The following is a 14,098-nucleotide window of genomic DNA, read 5'->3' on the forward strand; positions in this document are numbered from 1 at the left end:
TTGATATACTTTAGCTAATTCTAATATTATTCTATATTGTAGTGATTCATACTGGATAATGTGTTTCTTAAATAGCTCTGCCTTTAGTATTATAAGTAGCTTTCATGTGTTTCCGGTTCGTATTGAAATGGCATAATATATTTTTCATAAACCATATAATAAATGAAATAAGAAGTGGCGCGTTGTTGCGCGTGACTCATCTTACATGGGGTATGTAAGATGGGTTTTTCCAGCACTGGTCACATGACTGGAAACACACGTCCGGTATGCAAGAATGTTTTTCACTTGGTGCTTGGGTATAAATACACATGTTACATCATACGTCATTAGCTCGACTATTCGAAGAATAAGTAGAGCTATACTACTCACTCAAGCGTCGGCGTCTGTGTCACACCTTGGTTAAGGTTTTGCATGTAAGCACCTAATAAGTCATTATCTCAGCAAATACATCATTTATTGCATTGAAACTTTATATATGTATTCCCAACTATCTAACCTGCTAAATTAATGAAGTAAGATAACACTTATTTGAATAAAATGCAAATGATGGGCCTTTATTATTTGACTTAGAAGTTCTGGTTAAGGTTTTGCATGTAAGAATACATAGGTTAATATCTCAGCAACTACTTGATGTATTGCATCGAGACTTTTTACAATGATACTCAACCATTCACTCTACTTAACTAACCAAGTTAGATAACACTAGTTTGCAATTAATGCAAATAATTGCCGTTTGTAATTTAAATTAAAAATTCTAGTCAAGGTTTTGCATGTAAGCACACGTAGGTTAATATCTCAGCAAGTAATTGATGTATTGCATTGAGACTTTATACAATGGTACTCAACTATCAAATCTACATATTTAACCAAGTTAAATAACTCTAGTTTGCTTTCAATGTAAAATAATTGCCCTTTTTCATTCGACTTAGAAATTTTGGTTAAGGTTTAAGTCAATATCTCAGAAAATGCATCATGTACTGTTACCAACTATTTAATTTAAAAAAAATGAACACGATAATAATATAATGCCTTTAATTGGCCTTTATTATTTGACTAAGTAATTCTGGTCAAGGTTTTTACATGTTAGCACACATAGTTTAATATCTCAGCAACTACTTGATGTATTGCATTGAGACTTTATACAATGGTACTCAACCATTCAATCTCCTCAAATAATCAAGTACGATAGCTCTAGTCTGCATTAAATTTAAATTATAGCCCTTTGTTATTCGATATAGAAGTTCGTTTTAAGGTTTTGCATTTAACCACGTTTACGCCAATACCTAAGCGAATACATTATGTATTGCATTGTAATTTATACACAGGCTCCAACCATTCACCCTTCTTAATTAATCAAGGAGGATACCTCTTTCATATTTTATATTTTTGCCCCTTTATTATGCGACTTAGAAATTCTGGTTAAGCTTTTGCATGTTAGCACACAGCCTACTTGAAAAACCAAGTTATATAAATGTATTTTGCAAATAATGGCCCTTTATTATTAGACTTAGTAATTCTGGTAACAAATTTGCATTTAATCATAATTATGTTAATATCTCATCATATTCATCATGTATTGCATTAAAATCAAATATAATTTTATAGTGAAACATGCATGTTTCGAAAAAAAATGTTCAATCCGTACACTGAAAGGTGGCGGAATAGTCGAGCACGCTGTCTCTGTGACAGCTCTTGTTTTTATTATTATAATTATTATTATTATTATTATTATTATTATTATTATTATTATTATTACCATTATCATCATCGCCATTATTATAAAAGATGCGGTTGATATATTAAATGAATCTGAATAACTATCTCATCATGTACAATAATTGCCTTCATGGTCACAGTTGTGCATATTTGTATGTAAATTATGATCTGAAATCCAGCAAAGGGAATTGATCATCGGGCTTTAGTAACTAACACGCTTAGTTGTTAAGAATTCAAGTTAAACGACTTCACAGACAGGACATCAAAATTTGTTTCTCCGCCGTATGAAAATGTATTAATTAACTAAAACAATGATGAACAGGTAAGCGGAGTCCGGAAATACCGTTCAGATAACGGACATGTCATATTTATCATTAAATAAGAGAAATATTGGATAATAATCGAAATTACTGAAATAGTTAGGTATTTGCGATACAAATCTGACTGGAGAGTAATTCTTGCGGAAAGATAATGATTTCCTTAAATGAGATCGTTAAAGTATATGTAGTTTCAAATTATAACTGGACTGGTTTCTGAAGTTTTAAAAAAAATATTAAAATGATTACAAGTGTTATGTCATAACGACTGTGGCAAAGGAAATTTCTCTTTTATTTAGGATAGTTTGTCTTCAACAAGGTACGTTATTATTGAAACATGCTTGTATGTAATCATTAGTTTCGCTATTCAAGTCGTTTTCCTTTTTGATTGCAATATCATAAGACCCCACTGATCTTGCATTTAAGTGATTTTTAAGTTTATGTCATATTAATATAATAAGATAATTGTCATGTGTCATCATTCTGAGCACTCATATACAAGTATTGATTAACAAATTAAAGACCAATGAGTGAATAAATTAAATAAATATGTTTAAAAACATTATAAATCATGGTCCGTAATGTCCCTAAATCTGGTCCGTAATGTCCCTTAACCTGGTCCGTAGTGTCCCTTAATCTGGTCAGTAATGTCTGGTCCGTAATTACCAGGGTCTGTAGTGTCCGTGACCCCATTTTTGCATGTTTTCATAACTGTACGTTGTATAAAGAGACAAATGAATAAATGAGCGGGGCGGTTTCTTTATGTTGGATATCCTCATACGGAAACGTAATGTAATGGAAACATAATGTCAACTGATCTAAAGTAACATACTTGTTTTATATCTCTCATTGTCAGGGCAACCGTGTAAAATAAAAAACAAAAAATGTTTTGCAATTATTTTTTATATAACTACTTCCAATACAAAATATGGTCTTTATGCACGATATAAATTAAAACGATTTGATATTTCAGAATAGCGTGCGTAAATTATATTGCAGTTTTTGTTGTTGTGTTTTTTTCCCAAAATAACAACCAATTAAAACGTAATTGATTATGACTTAAAGATTAAATTGTACTATTCGTGTCTGAATGCCACCTTGATCATCTTTCACGATAAACAAACTCTACAAGGGTTTCTTTAGTTTAAAAATGCCCGACTTTTGTGTTTTCTTAGCTAAACTGAGCAATGCATAACGTATAACTGCTACACTCGTACAATTTCTTCGCAGTGATCGCATTTGCACCCTTTAATTAATAACGAAGCAATTATTTATTACTTTTACACAATTGTTAGTGCACAGCAACTATGTTATTTGTAATGATTTACCAAAAAATAATATGAGTATAAAAATAAAGATTTCAAGATTCAATATTTATTTACAGAATATCCAGAAGGTCATAGCCCATGTGGACAAATATATATACAACATAGTGTTTTAAGGTGATTCCATGCATACAAATAACAAAACTAGACAACCAAAAAATACAAAACATAAATATCAAATACATCAACTTCATAAGTTCAGTTAATCAAAATATGTTTTGATACAACCTATTAATTTAATTAACGTTTCAATAACGTTATATGTTTAATCACAGATAAGTTGGAATAAAGGGTATACATGCACATATATACAATAGTTGTGCTATGATGAGAGTTATGTTTCCAAATATCTGTAACTCCCTATATCGGTCAACCTATACAAAACGAAACTATAGGAAGCCTAAGGGAAATCACTTAAACTTTAAAATTCACTTTTGTAATAGTCTTGTCTGAATCTGGTAAGATTAGATAATGACTGTTAATGTAACAAAATGATAGATTTAAGCAATCATGCGTACTTTTAAAAGCGTACTTATTTTGATTCAGGAAGAGATATGAAGCAAGGTGTATTTTTCATTATTTTATCAGTTTGTGTGTGTTTGGTATGGTTCTATATCGTATATTGTCTTGTATTGTTTGTGTATCGTCGTATTTAGTGTTGTGCTACGTGGTTATTGTCCTCTTTGCGTTACTGTCCGTCAATGTCCGTCTATGTCCGAGTGCGTCGGAGCGTAAATACTTGTTATTCGAGTTTGTCTATATTTATAAGAGTGATTGATTGGTTCATAATGCTTTTTCCCCTTTTACCCGCTTCATTGCACACGCCCTTATTTACATAAACATATAAATCATTCCGTTCTGAATCGTCATCGATGCAAGTCAAGACTGCAATTGTAACAGTTGTTGCTTATCTATTTAATATTCGCTCTTATCCTTGAGCTGAAATATTTAACTCATTTATTTAATATTCGCTCTTATTTTTGAGCTGAAAGATTCTTTCATATATAAATATTATTCAGACGTGCCTGGTAAGTTTATTACTCATAATTCTTAGAATGTTTTATGTATTTAACCGCGAAGTCTCCCTTGATATATTTACCGATCACTGTCCATTGTCTTTGTATTTTGTGTCATTAGTAATATGCTTAGCATATACTTTTATATGTTTTAATATATGTTGTAGGTTTCATTCGACAACGTAAATTAATATTCGAACTCCAAAGTTGAGTGGTTTTGTCTTTGTACACACCCACTACAGATACTTTACCAGAAGTATTTGCATACATCATTTATGCAACTATCACTTTCGAATTTGTTTTACTAAATAATAAAAGCTGAACACTCACTTATGTGACAGTACTTCTATGTAAAAGTATATCATACGTGTTTGTTAAACTAGTAAATATTTTAACTAACTACACAATACAAAACGTTACATGATAAACGGATAGATAACAATACACATGCAATAATTAGGACGCATACATGTCAACTGATCTAACTAAAATGCATTGTTAACGTATATACTAAGATATTTTAATATCTCTTCTTTATCAGATGTAATGAATTGGATAAACTTTTGCATGTTTGATCTACGTCTATAAAATAGTGGTATATATTTACGTCTTATATCAGAGTATAGGCCACATTCCAGAACAAAGTGGTATTCGTCTTCTAAGACTTGACATGTATTACATTTCCTCTCATAAACGGGTATTCGATTGGGTTTCGCCCATCTTCCACTCTCGATCATAAGTATATGTGCAGATTCACGTAACCTTGATAAACTAAATATATTTTTTTTTAATATTGCATGAGAATAAGTATAGTTGGAGTTTAAAACATGCTACATTGTTAGAAAACAAAGCTCTACTAGAGGCTTCTAATCTTCCGTTCCAGTTTTGGATAAAATTATCATTTAGTCTCTGTTTAACATAAGCAAAAAATAATTTATCATTCCCTTCTTCTTGGAAGAGTCATACATCATAAAAACCGAGTGAACTCAACAGATCTCATAATAACGAGCACCAACTTTTCTTATTATGGTACCTTTCACAGTCATTCAATAAAGTAAGATATATTTTCTTATTAAACTTATTATCACTTGTACGTAATAACTTAACCCAATACTTTATAATATTATTGTATCTAATTGTCTGATAGTTTACACGTCCAAGCTCCCAATAAATAAAATCATTTTGTGTACTTCTTTAACACCCAACAAACTTTTACAATATTGCATATGTATTCGCTCTATGGCGTTACCTTTGACAAAGCCCCAGTCATCACTAACATAATTTAGAATGGGCGAAATAAGCTTATCAAACAAATCTAACTTGTGTTAAATAGTAAGGTCCGTACATTTATACAAATACTTGTTAATCTTTAAATTGCTTTTAAAGCTTGACCTGCAATTGTATTTTGAGCATCTGAGCCCCCGGGATAAAAACCGTTCCCAGATAATAATACTAATTAACAATCTGAATTTCATTACCATTATAATAAAAAATGAATATTTGCCGGCAGATGTCCTCCCTTCCTAAAAACAATTATTTTTTATTTATCAGTATTCACAACTAAATTCCAACGTTCACAATATTCTGACAATAAAGTAAGCCTTTCTTGCAATTTCACAGCATTATTAGCAAACACAATAAAATCATCAGCATATAGTATTAGAATAAGTTTAAACGAATCAATATTGATTCCATTAATAAACTTTTCATTGAAAATTGACTCTTAATCATTTAAAAACATCGAGAACAAGAAAGGGGATAAACATTCTCCTTGTCGTACACCTATTACACATTCATATGATCCACTCAACTGGTTACAATACTTTACCCTGGATTTCACTGATGAGTACCTGGATTTAATTATACCAAATATTTTTCCTCGTAATCCTAACTTAATAAGTTTACTCCAGAGATTATCCCTAACAACATAATCAAAGGCTTTAGTAAAATCGATGAATACACAGTACAATTGCTTACCTTGATTAAGAACATGCGTTAATAAACCATAAAGTACAAATGTATTATCTATAGTACCCATATTCGACCTAAATCCAGCCTGTGCTTCAATATATACAGAATAACATTCGGCCAACTCAGTCTGTTGTTCAAAATACGTGTAAAAAGTTTCTCCAAGGTACTCAGTAGCGTTATACCCCTATAGTTATTTTCATAATTAATACTACCTTTCTTATGTAATGGCATAACAAACCCTTCAGACCAAGACGCTGGAAAATGACCCGAATCATATATATTGTTAAAAAGAGTATGTAAATATGGTAAGAGTAAATCTTTACCATAAATAAAAAAATAATTTAAGTGCATATCTGGACCGCCACTTTTATAAGTATTTAATTCCTTAATAGCTTTAGAAATACTTTCAACATTGATCGGTATATTTAATTCTTCGAACATTACACTAAATTCATTTTATTCATATCGTTCCAAAAAATAAACTACATCATCATCTGGCGTAAAAATCATACTTTTGGGGTTGTTAACACTTAAAATACTGCTCAAAAGCACCCAAAGTGACATTGGCACTCTGAATACCGGCAGATTGCTTCAGCATATTCCAAAATAATTTAGCATTTTTAAATCTAGCTTGCCCAAGCTTTTTAGTCTGTAACTTATCATAGTTAAGCCTATGTTTTCTTATACATGTTTTATATTCTGACCTGGCAGCATTAAGTAAAACCCTATGTTCATCCGACTTATCGTTTCTATAAATATTCAATTGTCTATAAAAATATATTTCTTTTCCCAGCACACTCACACTCCGTAGTAAACCAAACTTTATGGGAAGTGTTGCGATCAATTGTTAGTTCTTATTCTTCGTTTAAAAATAGGGGATACAACTGTATCTAATATGTCATTGAGCTGTAATATACTAGCATCCATATCGTGCGATGAAGTACTATTCCTAACATCATCATTCCATGTATTTAAACTATCAATAATAGTCTCACTACATAATCTTTCTTTATATGTTTGTTTATGATCATTATTCCAAACGTATTTATGAGGTATACTCTGTATTTCGTCCTCAGACTCACTGTTACTCGTAGCAACTGAAATTGAACTGCTAAACATAAACGTGAAATCTATCAAACAATGTTCAGATAAAATATTTGGGTCACTAACACAGAATTTATCAACACATTTAAACATATCAGGCGTTGAAATAACATAATCAACTAAACTAGACCCAGCTCTACCAACGAAAGTAAAATTGCCTTCTTTATCACCGTCAAATCTCCCATTTAAAATGCACGTACCCGTCTGTTTGTAAAAACCTAATAAAATTAAGCCGTTATTGTTAATGCGGCCTTTGTCCTGGGAATTTCTAGCAATGCATGTATCAATAAAATAGCCTTCGGGCAAATAATCAATATGGTTTAAATTTTCATCCGTCACATAATCTGGTAAATAGGATGTATGTGCATTCATATCTCCACACACAATTAAATTAAGATTATCGCCAAACATAGAATCGAGCTCACAAACACAATTAAGTAACCTGTCAAATGTATGACTGTCTACCATCGCTTGCCGCGAGCTACCCTCTGGTACAACATAACATAAGCAGATATACAAATCATGTTCTAAACATATTTTCGATGCATATTAAAACACAGCTTAAATTATGTCTTCTTGTTATAAGCCTAAAATGAGATAACATGGTGACATAATATCGGTTTTCCGATAAAAAAACGGTTGAACCTATTTTAATGAAGGATTATCAATAAATACTATTGACTTTTGACAACGTGGATGGTCATCGGCAAAGGAATTAGTGCTCTTTTTATGCTGAAAAAAATCAATAGTTTGGTGTAATGAGATTTGTTATTTTTTACGTTAACATATATAAGTTACAATCAATGAAGTATTTTTGTTTCTCGGGGGGGGGGGGTGAGCTTATTTACCCTCGCCATCGGGTTATACCCATTCGGCGAGCACGCTACGTTTTACAGTATTTATACAGATTTAATAACATTTTTAACATCTCATCTTTAATCGTAGCGTGGGTGCTTTGGACTGTATACATATAAATATTCCTACACAGTATGTACACATCTCTGGTTAAAAATTAAGCTCACCCCCCCCCCCCCCGCTGTGCTTTTGACTTTTATGTGTTTCAAATGGTAATACATCAAGGATATAGACACACTTCTTGATCTTGATCCAGGTAAGAATTTTGCGTATTTTTAACATTTATAAGTTATAAGGGAAGTTTACTTTGTTAAAGAAATATTTCGTAAAATAAATGTCATTGACAATGCAGCTTGCGAATATTACAGACAATCGATAAAATAAATAATTGTTGATAGCTCTATGATTATAAATATTTGTATATATTTCTAAATGATCATTTTAATGTTAGTTGTGATTGTAATTGTAATACATTATTTTATAAACTTGAATAGTAATTTGAATATATCGTTAAATATCGTTGTAGGAAAACAAAATCACATAAACTCCCACCAAAAAATGCATATACGGGACGGTCTTTTTATGTTTAACATTAAAAAGCATAGAATAAAAATACTTACGAAAACGAACTTAACGCACGAGAGTAAGGACAATAGTTATAAATGGTGCATTTGTTTCTTAAAGTATTAGGATATTATAGTACTTCAGTTTGTCAAAACCGTTTTCAGTCAATGATTAGGCCATTATAGGCATCATGTTTAATAAGATAGTACAGCAAGCATGGACTCAAAGGAACCTGTACAACAAAGCTAAAGCAATGGTTTGATGCATATTTGTATCATACATACTATTTGATGACTGCAGCAGCAACAACAACAACAACGACATTAATATCATCATCATCAACAACAAAAACAGCAGCAGAAAAATATTCCGAAAACAACATATTATATTGACGCGATATCTCAAAAATAACATAAAAACATGAAACTTTCAATGTATCTGGAAATTGTCCGAGGTCCTTTAAAGGCATCTTGATAGCGTCCAATGCCGTTTCAGTTAATCTAGATAGTGTCTGAGATCTATTGAACATGCAGTTTCTGTACTATAATGTCTGGCATATTATGTCAGTTTCGTTCTATTATCTTACCATGTTTAATTTTATTTCGTGCAACTGATAAATGTTCTTGTAATTTGTCAACGTAATTTTAATACGTTAAATGCACGTATCTAAAACGCGATGGGTATACTGTTTTTATTTGTATATGCTACATTCTCATTTGTGTAGATACATAATTTGACACAAACAAATTAAGTATATTTTAGAATTGTTAACACTATGTTATAGTAGGCATGGAAACGAGTACCCGAGTTCCCGATAATTTGTTCGAGTACCCTAGTACGAATTCACTATTCGACTACTCGAAAAATGTTTAAAAGAGCGGAAAAATCGAGCGCGCTGAATTATTATTTTTATTATTAATAATAATATTATTATAGTTATTATTAAAATTTTAGTATTTTTCACACTATGTTATACATACGAGAATAAAACTACATTCATGTATTCAAGATTGTTTATTTCACATAACTGTATATAAACTACTGTCAATAAGGAGTAACACATACATGTATATATTTTTCAGATTCAAATGGATATGCACACATACGGGACGCTATAAACGTGTTAGACCAGTAGGGCTGATTTGTCCCGGAACTCTGATTTAAAGTGTCACATGAAAATACATATAGGATAGAACCATTCAACTGTGTGATCTATGATTTCTCTTGAAAAATTCATTGACAAACACATTGAAGAATGACCACTGAACGAAAGCCATACGATTGAAAGATATTCGATGCTGTTTTTTCTCAGAAACCATCTTTACATGCACATATAAGAATACACAAAGGAGAAATGCCGTACAATTGTGAGATATGTGATGCTGCTTTCGGTCAGAAAGCCTCTTTACAGTCACATATAAGAATACACACAAGAGAAAAGCCGTACAAATGTGAGATATGTAATGCTTCTTTCGGTCAGAAAGCCTCTTTACAGTCACATATAAGAATACACACAGGAGAAAAGCCATACAAATGTGACATATGTGATGCTACTTTCATTACAAAAAGTAATTTACGGACATATATTAGAATACATATATTAAGCAAGAAGACTTACAAGTGTGAGATATGTAATGCTTCTTTCCGTCAGAAACCCGCTTTACAGTCACATATAAGAATACATACAGGAGAAAAGCCGTATGAATGTGAGATATATGATGATGCTTTCTCTCAGATAGGCTCTTTACAGTCACATTTAAGAATACATACAAATATTTGCGAGTATTAAAAAAGTTAAATTCGAACCCTGCATGCAAGAAGCAGTTCAAGAGTGATACATGTAATGCTACTTTCTCTTACTACAAAGACTTATTCACAGACGCATATTAAACTTAAAGACACATATTAGAATACACACAGGTGAGAAGCCATACAAGTGTGAGACATGTGGTGCTACCTTCTCTACAAAATGACCTTTACAGAGACATATAAGAATACATACAGGAGAGAAGCCATACAATTGTACAATATGTGATATTGCTTTTTCTCAAAAAATAAACTTAAAGACACATATTAGAATACACACAGGTGAGAAGCCATACAATTGTGAGACATTTGATGCTACCTTTACAAAAGGTAATTTACAGTCACATATAAGAACACATACAGGCGAAAAGCCTTACCCCTGTGGAACATGTGATGCTGCTTTCTCTCGAAGAGTTTTTTTACAGACACACACTAGAATACACACAGGAGAGAAGTCATAAAAGTGTGAACTAAGTGATGTTGCTTCCTCGCGAAAAGGTAATTAAAATACACACAGGCCAGGGTTAAACCATTATTTTCATATAATATATACTTTTTCCTTGCAAACACAAAGGTTTCCCATAAAAATACGAGTGAGTGTCTGGTTTTGCGAGTTGAAAATTTTAGCACTCGCAAATATTTGCGAGTATTAAAAAAGTTAAATTCGAACCCTGCATGCAAGAAGCCGTTCAAGAGTGATACATGTAATGCTACTTTCTCTACAAAGACTTATTCACAGACGCATATTAGAATACACACAGGCGGTAATCCTCACAAGTGTGAGGTATGTGATACTGCCCTCTCTTTAAAACGAAATTTATATACGCATATAATAAAACACACAGGCGTGATGCATGCTTTCTCTCAGCAAACCTCTTTTCAAACTCATTTAAGAACACACACAGAAGAGAAACCATACAACTTTAAAAAAAGTGTACATATGATTTTTTCTTTTAAGACAAGGAAATCATACTAGTATATGGTTTAAATTTGTTTAACATGTTTCCAGTCAATACTTGGGGTCATTAAGTTATGAAACTACACGCTTCCTGTTTTAACAACAAATAAATCGTCTGGTATATATCCTTTATCCTTTGATTCGTAAGGGTTCGGTCATTTTCTGATAATATTAGGTACTGCTCTGGTCTCTAGAGTTTTTCAAAAGGTTTCACTTAATTTCCTTTTGAATTTAATTTCGCGGACTCGTTAAACGTTACATTATTCATTTTGTCTCTGCAGAAGAAATGGATAACAATCGAACCAACATCTCATATGAAGTATGCGGATATGTATTACATCGAACTAAAATCGGAACTTGAGAACGTAAACACTTAGATCCAAAAAGTATTCCATATGCTCAAGTAACGAGGTTGTTCATTAAAGAGATTGCAGTATACTCTTTCGCATTTTACACATTCGTAAACCATTGCGTAAGTTGTTTGTTATGTTATGTAATCAAGGACGGGTCCCTTATAGCCCAGAATGAAAAATGTGCTCACCGGTTATTAACATTTCAAAGGAAAAGAGCTGACAAATACTTAAGTCCGATCTTATGCATTTAACCATGAATGTTCCTTTGTTTTCATATATATTGATATCAATCCATTTAATCGCAAAACAATGTTGATTTTATACAAGTGAAAAAGAATGATATTACAAAACATGTCCATACCATCGGTAACGAACTAACAGTAACTTCTGCAACTATTTGGAAGAAGCAGACTAAGTTTGTTGCGGTTAACGCCGTGTTTTACATAATAATGTATTTGATTAGGTGATTTAATTGGCCTGAGCCGTGTCATTAAAACAAATGCCGTCCAGGCTTCTTTTTAATTGATGTTTAATGTATCGAGTAGCTGATGTATATATTTTTTCAATGTTGTTAAATTTAGAGATCTCTTTATATAACTTTTATTGAAATAAAGTTTGACATTGTGCTTTTTTCTTTATATTCATTATAAAAATTAACCTGAACTAAAATTAAAAGGCCGAAATGTCTCTGTTGAAAATATCCCGCGATCACTATTTGAGTTAAGTGTGACTTTTTAAAAAAGACGAAGGACAAGTGTTCTTTTACAAACAGCGTCGGATCCGCTGTCTAGTCAGACCAAACGGGGCCTTGTTCCTTGTCCTGGAGAGACGATACATGGACATACCGTGTGACAGTGCTATCAATTGGTGAATGTTAAGGAACAAGGCTAGCTCTTTAGGGTTACATTCCGTCTGTGCACTATGCTACAAAAATATCAAATGACTTATCAGAGCATTCGCCAAGCAAAGCCCGAGTGCGAGTAGAAAATAGCTTACACACTGCTACCAAAGTTATGTAAAAACGTCTAAACACGTTGTGTAAAATCCTCCACTTAAGTTTTAAATTCGTAGAAAACAAGAGACACATGGAAGAAAAGTTCACATACATAGTTAAAAGTTTTTAAAAAAAATGACGACCTACAAAATTGGATGCACATATTGTTGCATTCTAATGTACCTAAGGGACAAAAATCTTTTACAAGTAGTTTTTGGACTAGGGCACTTGTGGCCTAGTTCATAGCAATAAACGCGATACCTGCATTCTCAAGCCGCATATGGGGGTTCACTGATGTAATGTATTCATACGCTGTATTTTGATTGGATTGCGGTTAGCGAATTTGAATAATCAAAGTAGTACAATGAAAACATCCAATAAAAATAGTTCTTCTAACAATTCAAGCCAACTGTATGTTCTTTTAATGAAGCACTAGAAATTCATACGTAGCGAGTGAGTTAATCGAGTTAACTACATGAATGTTCTTGCATACGGGCAGATTATATGCAATAAGAATATGAACATATTGGAAAAGTACGCATCGAAATTTTTTCCGTTCATTGCTCTGTATTGATAGACTGGTACCCTCTTTCTCTTTTATCCGAAATGAAACCAGTATGAGATAACCGCGGTGCCCATCACGCATTCGAAATGTCTTGTGAATTCATACGTAAAAAGAATAAAGCGTGCGGTCTAAGTAGAAAACAACCTGGAAAGTTGGTTTAAAAAAGTATTGTTATCCTTTTTATAGAACGTTGGTATTCCGAAGTCGGTCCCTGTTCTTTTTTTCGACATAATTTGCATGTTTCCGTGATATATTCTTTTCGATACAAAGTTTTTTTTAACTAATCATCGCATGGCACTTTTTTAAATACAACATGATTTTTGGTATTTATTGTTCAAATACTATTAATGTTAACTAAAAACCATATGCCGCTTACCTGTATAACTTTATAGATTTAGGGAAAGTAAATCAGGGTACCAGTCTACTTATTGACCTCAAAATGTAGTCTGATCAGAGCGTCCGAATGATTCAGACATGTATGACTACTTCCGGATGCTGATGTTGTGAATTTCATAGTGTTTTATTGAGGAAATAAAGCCGACATTGAATGATTA

Source organism: Mya arenaria, chromosome 12, assembly GCF_026914265.1.
Source record: "Mya arenaria isolate MELC-2E11 chromosome 12, ASM2691426v1".
NCBI lineage: Eukaryota > Metazoa > Mollusca > Bivalvia > Myida > Myidae > Mya > Mya arenaria.